Consider the following 13,797-nt stretch of genomic DNA (forward strand, 5'->3'; position numbering starts at 1 on the left):
ACCCGGACCCATTTCTCCTTAAGGGAAAATTATGGGGGATACAATACAGGCCAAATGGACCTTATAGATTTTTTTTTTTTAAATACAACCTTGTAGTGTCAAATCTGTAATGTTACATATATGTTGTTATAGTTCTTATCCTGAGCCTTTCTGACTAATCACCTGAATTGAAGGAGTTTTAATCCAAACTTCAACAAGTTAAAACAAGCAGACTTGTATTTAAAACAAAAAGCAGCTTGGAACTATGACGCGCGTTTTGATTGTTAAAAGTTCAGGAATACAAAACTCTACGGCTAGAATCTTACGGAACACATTAACCCATAAGAACCCGGACCCATTTCTCCTTAAGGGAAAATTATGGGGGATACAATACAGGCCAAATGGACCTTATAGATTTTTTTTTTTTTAAATACAACCTTGTAGTGTCAAATCTGTAATGTTACATATATGTTGTTATAGTTCTTATCCTGAGCCTTTCTGACTAATCACCTGAATTGAATGAGTTTTAATCCAAACCTCAAGTCTGCTTGTTTTAATTTATGTTTAAAGCAAAAAGCAGCTTGGAACTATGACGTGTGTTTTGATTGTTAAAAGTTCAGGAATACAAAACTCTACGGCTAGAATATTACTGAACACATTAACCCATAAGAACCCGGACCCATTTCTCCTTAAGGGAAAATTATGGGGGATACAATACAGACCAAATGGATCTCATAGAACTTTTTTTTTTTTTAATACAACCTTGTAGCGTCAAATCTAACGTTATATGTTATAGTTCATATCCTGAGTCTTTCTGACTAATCACCTGAATTGAAGGAGTTTTAATCCAAACTTCAACAAGTTAAAACAAGCAGACTTGTGTTTAAAACAAAAAGCAGCTTGGAACTATGACGTGTGTTTTGATTGTTAAAAGTTCAGGAATACAAAACTCTACGGCTAGAATATTACAGAACACATTAACCCATAAGAACCCGGACCCATTTCTCCATAAGGGGGAAAATTATGGGGGATACAATACAGACCAAATGGATCTTATAGATTTTTTATTTTAAATACAACCTTGTAGCATCAAATCTGTAATGTTACATGTTGTTATAGTTCTTATCCTGAGCCTTTCTGACTAATCACCTGAATTGAAGGAGTTTTAATCCAAACCTCAAGTCTGCTTGTTTTAACTTGTGTTTAACGCAAATAGCAGCTTGGAACTATGATGTGTGTTTTGATTGTTAAAAATTCAGGATTACAGAATTCTACAGCTAGAATATTAGGGAACACATTAACCCATAAGAACCCGGACCCATTTCTCCTTAAGGGAAAATTATGGGGGATACAATACAGACCAAATGGATCTCATAGAACTTTTTTAATACAACCTTGTAGCATCAAATCTAACGTTTGTTATAGTTCATATCCTGAGCCTTTCTGACTAATCACCTGAATTGAAGGAGTTTTAATCCAAACTTCAACAAGTTAAAACAAGCAGACTTGTGTTTCAAACAAAAAGCAGCTTGGAACTATGACGTGTGTTTTGATTGTTAAAAGTTCAGGAATACAAAACTCTACAGCTAGAATATTACTGAACACATTAACCCATAAGAACCCGGACCCATTTCTCCTTAAGGGAAAATTATGGGGGATACAATACAGGCCAAATGGACCTTATAGATTTTTTTTTTTTTAAATACAACCTTGTAGTGTCAAATCTGTAATGTTACATATATGTTGTTATAGTTCTTATCCTGAGCCTTTCTGACTAATCACCTGAATTGAATGAGTTTTAATCCAAACCTCAAGTCTGCTTGTTTTAACTTATGTTTAACGCAAATAGTAGCTTGGAACTATGACGTGTGTTTTGATTGTTAAAAGTTCAGGAATACAAAACTCTACGGCTAGAATATTACAGAACACATTAACCCATAAGAACCCGGACCCATTTCTCCTGAAGATAAAATTATGGGGGATACAATACAGACCAAATGGATCTCATAACTTTTTTAATACAACCTTGTAGCGTCAAATCTAACGTTTGTTATAGTTCATATCCTGAGCCTTTCTGACTAATCACCTGAATTGAAGGAGTTTTAATCCAAACTTCAACAAGTTAAAACAAGCAGACTTGTGTTTCAAACAAAAAGCAGCTTGGAACTATGACGTGTGTTTTGATTGTTAAAAGTTCAGGAATACAAAACTCTACAGCTAGAATATTACTGAACACATTAACCCATAAGAACCCAGACCCATTTCTCCTTAAGAAAATTATAGGGGATACAATACAGACCAAATGGATCTTACAGAATTTTTATTTTAAATACAACCTTGTAGCGTCAAATCTGTAATGTTACATGCATGTTGTCATAGTTCTTATCCTGAGCTTTTCTGACTAATCACCTGAATTGAATGAGTTTTAATCCAAACCTCAAGTCTGCTTGTTTTAATTTATGTTTAAAGCAAAAAGCAGCTTGGAACTATGATGTGTGTTTTGATTGTTAAAAATTCAGGATTACAGAATTCTACGGTTAGAATATTACGTAACACATTAACCCATAAGAACCCGGACCCATTTCTCCTTAAGATAAGATAGCCTTTTATTATCCTACAAGGGGAAATTTACATTGTTACAGCAGCAAAATATATATAAAGAGAAAAAGGTAAGGCAGTGACGGAGTAGTGCAAAAAGTACTAAGTATACAAAAAAAAGGATATATAAAAGAAATAAATTACAAATTTAGAGATTAAAAAAAAATTAACAAAAGGACAATTCTAAGGGCCCAGCATTGACAGAGGGCCCTCAGAGGACAATATTAATATCATCATGTGTAAGTTCATTTAATAAACATTTTTAATAATTGTCTCTTATATTGAGCAAATACAACAACCTTTTGGTTTGGTTTTCCATTTTCCACAAAATTATTAGACTAGGTAGTCTTTTTCACCCCTCTCCCTATTCATTACCAGAGGTGGACAGTAACGAAGTACATTTACTTGAGTACTGTACTTAAGTACACAGTATCTGTATTCGAGTTGTTTTTTTTTGAAACTTGAGACTAACTTCACTACATTTGAAAGGCAAATATACTTTTCACCCCCATTACATTGCTATCAAGGTCCTCGTTACTATGAAGCAGCTTTGAAAGTGGATGTTTTTTGTTTTCTTTTCTAAAACATGATTAATTTTTTCACAGGTGATACTGAGATAGCCCATCAGTAATCACTAGGGTCACGTCACATCCATAGACTGTATAAAATCAAGTTCAATGATTTCTCCACAGTGTTATTTAACACGATCAGTTGATGGCAGAATGGAAGGAGGCAGTTCTTCTGGGGAATGCTCTGGGGAAAGGAATAAAGATTCATTTCATTTTAAGTGTTTGTTTTGTTTGCTTAAAACGAACCACATTATGGCCTCCAAAAACTCACCATCCGACCTGCAGAAGCATATGTAAACGTATGTAAAACATTTTATTCCAAGAGAAAGCTTGTAGTGAAGCTGTCTGTGCTTTTAGAGCTAGCAATAAATGTTGCAATAGCTATGCAGTCTGGTTAGACTTTCTGTGGATTTGCCCGCCAAGTTGCCATCGCCTTGTCAAAGGCTAACGTTAACACATAGCTTGTTAACTTGGACACTGTTCGTTTGCATGTAAAAATGGAGTTACACGAACATGAATAACGTTAATGTATCTGAAGTCCTTTCAGAAATATGTTTTAGTATAATCTTGCCAGGCGGCACGGTGGTGTAGTGGTTAGCGCTGTCGCCTCACAGCAAGAAGGTCCTGGGTTCGAGCCCCGGGGCCGGTGAGGGCCTTTCTGTGCGGAGTTTGCATGTTCTCCCCGTGTCCGCGTGGGTTTCCTCCGGGTGCTCCGGTTTCCCCCACAGTCCAAAGACATGCAGGTTAGGTTAACTGGTGACTCTAAATTGACCATAGGTGTGAATGTGAGTGTGAATGGTTGTCTGTGTCTATGTGTCAGCCCTGTGATGACCTGGCGACTTGTCCAGGGTGTACCCCGCCTTTCGCCCGTAGTCAGCTGGGATAGGCTCCAGCTTGCCTGCGACCCTGTAGAAGGATAAAGCGGCTAGAGATAATGAGATGAGATGAGATAATCTTGCCAAATAAACAATGTAGAAATCTCTCTTTTCTTGTAACGTTAGCTACCCAATATGATTTTCAGTTTGAAAAGAGTTTGCTTGCATGTCAGGTGGAGTTTCACTGACTAGCTAGCTTAACATTAAACCTCCATGATGATACAGCATGCGTTCATTTTGTGAATTCACATTTCTATCTTTGATAACGTTAACATTGTAGCTTTTGTGACCTTGCACAATTACTATAGCTACTATGTATTGTTTAACCAGTCGCCAAAGAGAAAACTAGCTAGCATCTTATTGATGATTCTGCTTGGTTGTAAGTTGTGTTTCATTTTGTAACATTCTACCAGGCGTATATTCTACAGGTTCGACAAGTTAGTCAGTAAATCCAGTCGGTTGCTTCAGAGGCATTAGGTTTTGTAAGCGTTGTGGCAATAATACAACAATGCGTTGACAGAAAATGTACTTTTAATACTTAAGTATCTTTAAAAGTAAGTACTTCAGTACTTTAACTTAAGTAAAAATTTGACTGGACAACTTTCACTTGTATCGGAGTAACATTTAACCAGTGGGATCTGTACTCTGACTTAAGTAATGAAGTTGGGTACATTGTCCACCTCTGTTCATTACTGTACATGGTAGAGTCTTGCGTAGCCAGAGCGTGACACCATGTTAGGTTTGTTGCTTTCCAATCCAGCCTTAACAGTAGTTGCGCACGGTAGAAACAGAATTAAGGGTGAACCATCAGTGGATTGACACCATCATGAAGAAGTCGGGTTACGAGAAATGTAAAGAGATGCAGCAGAAAGCTGAGAGAGAGAGAGAAAGGGATGACAGTCACCCATTTTTTTCCTAAAGAAAAAAAGCATTACTAACGTTAATGCTACAGAAGATTATTATTGTGGCTTAACTACTGCTTGGATGATCAAGCTAACAAAATTTACAATGCAGTGTCGATTTTACTTAAATATTTCATAGGTTACCTTTATCGCCACTGAAAATGAGACAAGTAATGAATAATTTTGGTCTGCAAAGAGCTCAGTGAATTTGTAGGTCCACTATACAGCTAATGCGCCAGCATTTATGATGCATGCTAATAACTAGCTTGTTTACTAATGAGGTTTGCCCTCAACATGCACAAATGCAGCTTCAGGATTAGGCTAGCTAAAAAGATTGTTAGATAGCCTGACTCAAAGTGTAACGGGAATAATGTCATTGCCACTTTTAAGATCATCCTTTTAAGATATGGTTCCCTTTATGATCAACTAATGTTACTAATCAAGCATGCAGATCATTCCATCCAAATGTTAGTAATACATACACACAGTTATCACAACACACTGTGTTAGAACAAATATGACAGACAAAAGGAAGTGAGCAGTATTTTGTTGATAATGTATTTATAGAGCAATCTGTGAATAAAGGACTTTGGGGTTAAGGCTCATGCAAACTGATTTTTAGTATTTATGCTATAAATTATGTACCATACCTTATGGATAAGGTTATGGATACTTCAGAGCCAGAGCTCTCTTCAAGCCATGATGCAGCCAGAGAGAAAACCCTTTTCTGTTTTTTGCTGATGTAAAATTCATTATTGTGTTAAAAAAAAGTTCCCCTCTGTTGCACAAGTCACTTTAAAGCTGGATGTAGAGTACCGTATGTACAGTGGTTATCCAGCTCATTTGGGGCTGTTGAACATCCATCCACCAATTATCTGTAGCCGCTTATCCTGTTCTACAGGGTCGCAGGCAAGCTGGAGCCTATCCCAGCTGACTATGGATGAGAGGCGGGGTACACCCTGGACAAGTCGCCAGGTCATCACAGGGCTGACACATAGACACAGACAACCATTCACACTCACGGTCAATTTAGAGTCCCCAGTTAACCTAACCTGCATGTCTTTGGACTGTGGGGGAAACCGGAGCACCCGGAGGAAACCCACGCGGACACGGGGAGAACATGCAAACTCCGCACAGAAAGGCCCTTGTCGGCCGCTGGGCTCGAACCCAGGACCTTCTTGCTGTGAGGCGACAATGCTAACCACTACACCACTGTGCCGCTGAACATTGAGATACTAAATATTTGAGCTAGAGATTTATTCTCTGCCATTTGACCTCTTAGATGGCTTGCCATTGTTCAAGTCTTTAATAAGTTGATGAATGTTGAGTTTTTCCTCACTGCATTGCTGATTACTGTATCTTCTATTAAACTGGCACAGCCAAAAAAAAAGAGGATTTCTTGCAGCACACCATGTAACTCATCTATCAGTTATTCATCAACCTAGAAATTTAACCGCATATAATAAAGCCAGTGCATGAAGGGAGACATAAGGATGAATTTGGAAGTCCATTTGCAACAGCAAAGCCAGTCTACACCAAGTTTATCTACTAGCTGCAACCTGGGTAGGTCACTAATACTGACACCTAGTGGAGAAAAGTAATAAAGGGTATGAACAAGGTCTGTGTCTTCTGTGATCAATTCAATAGAGGTGGTGTTCAGATCCAGTGGGTCATTACTGGTGTTTGACAAACTCAGACTTTTGAATGCATGCATGTTTTGTGTTAGAAAATTACACTAATAAAAAAAACACTTCCCCTGGATAAACTAAGGGTCTTTGGGGGAGAAGGGCAATATTATATTCTTTCATAGGGCCCAAAATTTCTAGTAGTACCCCTGTTAACAAGTAAAGTTACAATGGGTCATCTCCTCGGATGATGCAAGAGCACAGGCACTTACAGATGTAAATTGCAGGGAAGAGCAGGTGCAGCACAAACAGAGCCAAATCATAGAGCAGAAATCAATCGATCAGCAAACAGAGTAGTACAGAGCAGGAGTGAAGACAGGGTCAGGAACGAACATAAACAATGATCTTACACAGAAAACCCAAACAGCTTGGTAAAGTCAGGTACAGGGTACAGAACAATACTTCGCACTGAGTGATTGTTTGAAAGGGGTTTAAGTAGGGGAGGTAATTGGCAGGTGAATTGGTGACAGGTGATGTAATTAGTACTCTGGCGATGAGGGGCGCTGTGATTCATGGGGAGTGTAGTCCAGAGCGGCCATGTTTGGAGGCTGCTCCGAACCCAGGCTTTCAACATTGTTCCTGACAGATGATCTCCAGTGCATCCTGAACACTGAATCGATACTGGTTCTTGTATCTCATCTCATCTCATTATCTCTAGCCGCTTTATCCTTCTACAGGGTCGCAGGCAAGCTGGAGCCTATCCCAGCTGACTACGGGCGAAAGGCAGGGTACACCCTGGACAAGTCGCCAGGTCATCACAGGGCTGACACATAGACACAGACAACCATTCACACTCACATTCACACCTATGGTCAATTTTAGAGTCACCAGTTAACCTAACCTGCATGTCTTTGGACTGTGGGGGAAACCGGAGCACCCGGAGGAAACCCACACGGACACGGGGAGAACATGCAAACTCCGCACAGAAAGGCCCTCGCCGGCCCCGGGGCTCGAACCCAGGACCTTCTTGCTGTGAGGCGACAGCGCTAACCACTACACCACCGTGCCACCTGGTTCTTGTATCTGTTCTTGTTATTCATACAACATAAAAATAAAATGACATTGAAATAGAACCAACACCTTATTTGTTTTTGTCTAGTTACTGATATGCAAAATTTGTTTTATGATATAGTCATAATTTATTTAATTTGACATTATTTTTTGTTTAAATATGCTTTAAATTCAATAACAGAAAATGTATTGATTCAGAATAACTAAATCAATTAAATTAATTGAGTCATTCATTACCATTTTTCTTATTGTGACAAAGACGTCACAGCATGACATCAGTGAATATTTTAAGGTGATTAGCCCGATGTGGCATTGTCGTAACTGGCTTTATATCAGTTTGTTCAAGAAATGTAGCCAAAACTGCTTAAATGTAATATTAAACATGTTACTAAAACTTTAGAGTTCTTGAATGTGCCAAAACTCACCCTTAGTAACAAAAACCAAGCTTTTTAAAATTAGCTTGTTCAGCTACATGTTAGGTACACCACCATTTTGGAAATGATTCCATGGCAGTACAAATTCACACATTGCCATATGACTACACCAGGATGTTCGGTATATATCACTTAGGGACTTCATGAGTTAAAGTCAAGGATCAAGCTGTATAAGGAACTTTCTAGAGCATTTAAAGAGTGTGTGACACCTGTGTCACAATTGGCTTCTTATGGGTTAAGATAATGAGCTAGCCTCCTGGGAGCCAAGAAAAAAAATGTCTCTCTCAATTTCTCTTTTGTTGTGATTTCCTTACTAGGAATTTCCCAGCAACCCTCCTAGTCACATGATATATCATTGGAAAGCCCAGGATGTACTCTTTATGAGACACCAGGATTCAAGTGAATAGCTTGAAAGAGTAAGAGGGTGTGCACGTAAAACAAATGTCAACTACAGAGGACACAAGTCTATGGGTTGGTTCTCAGGAGAATATAAATAAATAAAATCAAATCTGTACTGAGGAGCTCAATGGAAATTATTTTAGAGTTAAATGGGTCCCTGGCTGTAAAATTTTGAGACATTATTATTATTATTATTAATAGTAGTAATAGTAATAGAAGTGGTGGTGTTGTCCTCCTCTTCATCATCATCATCATCATCATCACCAGCCTGTTTTGCATGGCATAAAGAGATAATCTAAGGATCTTAAATGCAGGCCAGAAACATTGTCTTAAACGTGAATACCTCTTATTTTGATCATGTCTGAGTCTACTCTGGAATTTTATTACATTTTAGTACACTTTATTACATTTGAATATTTATTAATACATTTATGTAAACAATGAATTTATTTATTATATAATTTTGTAGATATACAGTAGTGCTTGGAAGTTTGTGAACCCTTTAGATTTTTCAATATTTCTGCATAAATATGACCTAAAACATCATCAGATTTTCACACAAGTCCTAAAAGTAGATAAAGAGAACCCAGTTAAACAAATGAGACAAAAATATTATACTTGGTCATTTATTTATTGAGGAAAATGATCCAATATTACATATCTGTGAGTGGCAAAAGTATGTGAACCTCTAGGATTAGCAGTTAATTTGAAGGTGAAATTAGAGTCAGGTGTTTTCAATCAGTGGGATGACAATCAGGTGTGAGTGGGTACCCTGTTTTATTTAAAGAACAGGGATCTATCAAAGTCTGATCTTCACAACACATGTTTGTGGAAGTATATCATGGCACAAACAAAGGAGATTTCTGAGGACCTCACAAAAAGCGTTGTTGATGCTCATCAGGCTGGAAAAGGTTACAAAACCATCTCTAAAGAGTTTGGACTCCACCAATCCACAGTCAGACAGATTGTGTACAAATGGAGGAAATTCAAGACCATTGTTACCCTCCCCAGGAGTGGTCGACCAACAAAGATCACTCCAAGAGCAAGGCGTGTAATAGTCGGCGAGGTCACAAAGGACCCCAGGGTAACTTCTAAGCAACTGAAGGCCTCTCTCACATTGGCTAATGTTAATGTTCATGAGTCCACCATCAGGAGAACACTGAACAACAATGGTGTGCATGGCAGAGTTGCAAGGAGAAAGCCACTGCTCTCCAAAAAGAACATTGCTGCTCATCTGCAGTTTGCTAAAGATCATGTGGACAAGCCAGAAGGCTATTGGAAAAATGTTTTGTGGACGGATGAGAGCAAAATAGAACTTTTTGGTTTAAATGAGAAGCGTTATGTTTGGAAGAAGGAAACCACTGCATTCCAGCATAAGAACCTGATCCCATCTGTGAAACACGGTGGTGGTAGTATCATGGTTTGGGCCTGTTTTGCTGCATCTGGGCCAGGACGGCTTGCCATCATTGATGGAACAGTGAATTCTGAATTATACCAGCGAATTCTAAAGGAAAATGTCAGGACATCTGTCCATGAACTGAATCTCAAGAGAAGGTGGGTCATGCAGCAAGACAACGACCCTAAGCACACAAGTCGTTCTACCAAAGAATGGTTAAAGAAGAATAAAGTGAATGTTTTGGAATGGCCAAGTTAAAGTCCTGACCTTAATCCAATGGAAATGTTGTGGAAGGACCTGAAGCGAGCAGTTCATGTGAGGAAACCCACCAACATCCCAGAGTTGAAGCTGTTCTGTATGGAGGAACGGGCTAAAATTCCTCCAAGCCGGTGTGCAGGACTGATCAACAGTTACCGCAAACGTTTAGTTGCAGTTATTGCTGCACAAGGGGGTCACACCAGATACTGAAAGCAAAGGTTCAAATACTTTTGCCACTCACAGATATGTAATATTGGATCATTTTCCCCAATAAATAAATGACCAAGTATAATATTTTGTCTCATTTGTGTAACTGGGTTCTCTTTATTTACTTTTAGGACTTGTGTGAAAATCTGATGATGTTTTAGGTCATATTTATGCAGAAATATAGAAAATTCTAAAGGGTTCACAAACTTTCAAGCACCACTGTAGGTTTCATTTCTGAACGGTTCGGAGCCTCTTTGATTTTATCCTTCATTCCACAGTGACATCCACATGTCCAACCAACAGGTTTTCCTGCAAAAACAACACCAAGAATAATAGAATCAGCAATCGTCCATGTACAAAATTATGTACTAAATCCTGTAGAATTGTGACCAACAAAAGCTCTGTGGCACAGTGCAAAGCTATGGGTGATAATATGCAGATTTAAACATTAAAACTAAGACAAATAACACACACACACACACACACAATGTACTCAACTCCAATGTAAACAAGTAGCAAAAACATATTTTTTCCACCAGCGCTTTGAAGTTTATACAGTATATTTAACAAGTAATGAAAGCTTATACACACCAACTAGCAATATACAAACCTGTACTCAAACTCAAAATCACTATCTACTTGCCTTAAATCTTTGCTTAAAAACAAAAATTGTATTAAAAATGCAAAATAGAGAAATCTTACCTTTTGTAATTTTTCATACCAGAGTGGCAGCTACAATTATCGACACCTTAACGATCTTTTGGCCGTTGCAAAAGTAGAAAAGACTTTCAATATGTAAATTGTGCATGAATAATTACTCAAACTTCCACTGGAAAAAAAAAAGAACTGATTCCTGATTACTTAGCGTACAGTGGCGGCTGGTAGTCTTTCAAACAGGGGAGGCTGGTCGGTTACGATATTTCCAGATTTTAAAAGAAAAACACATCAATTTTGCCCATACTCTTGCCTCTGATCTGGCTGATTGTTGGCAGGGTCACAAACTGTGAAATAACAGGTTCTTTTGGCCCATTAGCCTACTGTCCAATATGCATGATGGTGGTGGTGGGGGTTATATTTTAACATTTTATATTTTAAAATTGTGGCATGTTGTTTAAAAATTGACCTCGGCTGTGTTTTTGTTTAAAAATGTTTTCCAAATTGTAGCGGTGTTTAATTCATATCCAGAAAAATATATTCCAATATAATATACTCAGCATAAACATTTTAAATAGAGTCTATATTTTTGGTCCATCCATGACATATTACTAAAGTAGCCTATTTACTGTTGTTGATGTGGGTCACCTGCTGTTAGCCAATTCACTTTCTCGTACCAGGAGAGCTGAAAGGAACGAGTATTATTCCCTACCTTTTTCACCAAGTCAATTTGAGGCGTTGGTCTACCCTGCTCTTTAATTTTTATTTTTTCCTCGAAAGGAAGACTGGCAAATGGCTTCGCCAAAATTAAATCAGCAATGCTTGGCATCCGTGCGCAGCTTTCTTGCTAGCTGACTAGCCCCCTCAAGTTCAGTCACTCAAATAAACGATATTTCTGGAACTAAGATAGCAAACTTGACAAAACTATATTTACACTTTATTTACAATGAAAATATATACAAACTAAAAAAGCTGATAGAAACCGTATGTAATGAATGAAATTGAAATGTAAGCCGATCTCTTACAATACAGCACTTGCGAATCTGCATGGGACTGAACTGATGTTGCCAGATACTGCTGACGTTATCCAGCCCAAAATATGTTCAAAACCCGCCAAAATGCATTTAAAACTGCCCAATCTGGCAACACTGTACCTGTCTATAGTTGAAACGAGCTGTCAATCAAAGAAAATATCCGGCCGCTTTCACCAATCACCAGTCTCCTCGCGGAAAGCTTTGCCATGTCCCTCCCACTGTGAGGCTGGGAGTCCGTGGGCGGGCATTTTCGCAGTATTTGTCCAATAACTGTCTTGCATTTTGAGATTGAAAAGCGCAGAGCTCCCAAATGCCATTGAAGTCCACTGAGGCTGGGAGTCCGTGAGACTCCGTGGGCGGGCATTTTCGCAATATTTGTCCAATAATCGTCTTGCATTTTGAGATTGACAAGCACATAGCTCCCAATCCACTGAGGCTGGGCTGCATCGCGCTGTCACGAGGGGGAAAAAAGTCACGCACACATTAGGCGAACTGGGGAAAGTTATAACGGAATGATTTCGCACTGTAGTTGGGTTGAGCACATATATTTCTATGATTCTGGATCTGAAATAGCAATGTTATAAGGTCGGCTATAACATAAGCCTAGCGCAATTCATCCTACACGATGTTCGTCATTTTTAGAGGAGGCTGAGCCTCCCTCGTTGTCTTAGAGCAATCGCCCATGTTATCGTATCAGATCACGTGACACCGTTCCACAATTATCGACACCCAGATGATTATTTATAAAAAAATCATTGGTATGTGGTATTAACAGAACATAGTTTTTATTTAAAATTTGTTTTACATAGACTTATATTTAGTACAAAATATATTTTATATAAATATATCGATGTCGGTGTTTCCGTAAATGAGGAAGTAATTCTAATGTTTGTAAACAAATGAACTGATGTTTAACCTGCGTCAGAAAATCTTTTTGTCCCACTTTCTAAGTATTTTCGTCAATCACATTTTGTTAATCATTCACTGTTGTTTGTATTAATTTCTAGTTTTGTAGATTATCAATAATTCAAACAATGCTCTAAATTGTGGCAATTAGATTCAGATTGGTGAAGCTTCAGTATTTTTAAACAATTGATTTTTTAAAATTTACATCTTATAAAATGTCGACTGACACTGAAATATGTGGTAGATATATATATATATATATATATATATATATATATATATATATATATATATATATATATATACACACATACTGAATGGAATAGAAAAATCTGAATATTTCAAGCATGTAATTTTTTAGATGCTAGGAATTAATTTTGGTCTAATTCTATTTATTGCAGTCGGATTCCAAATACTCTATAAACATTCCATTCTGTTATGAATCAGAAAAAAATTATTATAAATCATAGCACTTTTATTTTTTTAAAGCATTTCATCTACTTCAAAAATGTTACACAAAGATCGCTCTATAACAGTTGTAAATGTCACTTAATTCCACAGGGTGTCGATAATGGTGGACACCGGTGAAAGTGATCGCTATTATCGACACTTCATGTGACTTCTCAAACGTGTGTTTAGATACAAAATGGCGACTGTCAAATGAAAGAGTGAGAAACAAAGTAGGTTTTGACAAGGAGGTCATGAAATATCAGTAAAAACATGTTGATAAGATTGATCTTTCCACCATGCTTACCTGCGATGATAACATCCGGGTTTTCCTCAAATTGCTGATTATGCTAAAAAAAAAAAATCCATCTCAGGTAACGAGCTGTGTCATCAGACAACAAGATCAAAGGGTGGGGGTGGGGTCTTCCAGTTGACTAATTAAC

The sequence above is a fragment of the Neoarius graeffei genome, chromosome 17 (assembly GCF_027579695.1).
Source record: "Neoarius graeffei isolate fNeoGra1 chromosome 17, fNeoGra1.pri, whole genome shotgun sequence".
NCBI lineage: Eukaryota > Metazoa > Chordata > Actinopteri > Siluriformes > Ariidae > Neoarius > Neoarius graeffei.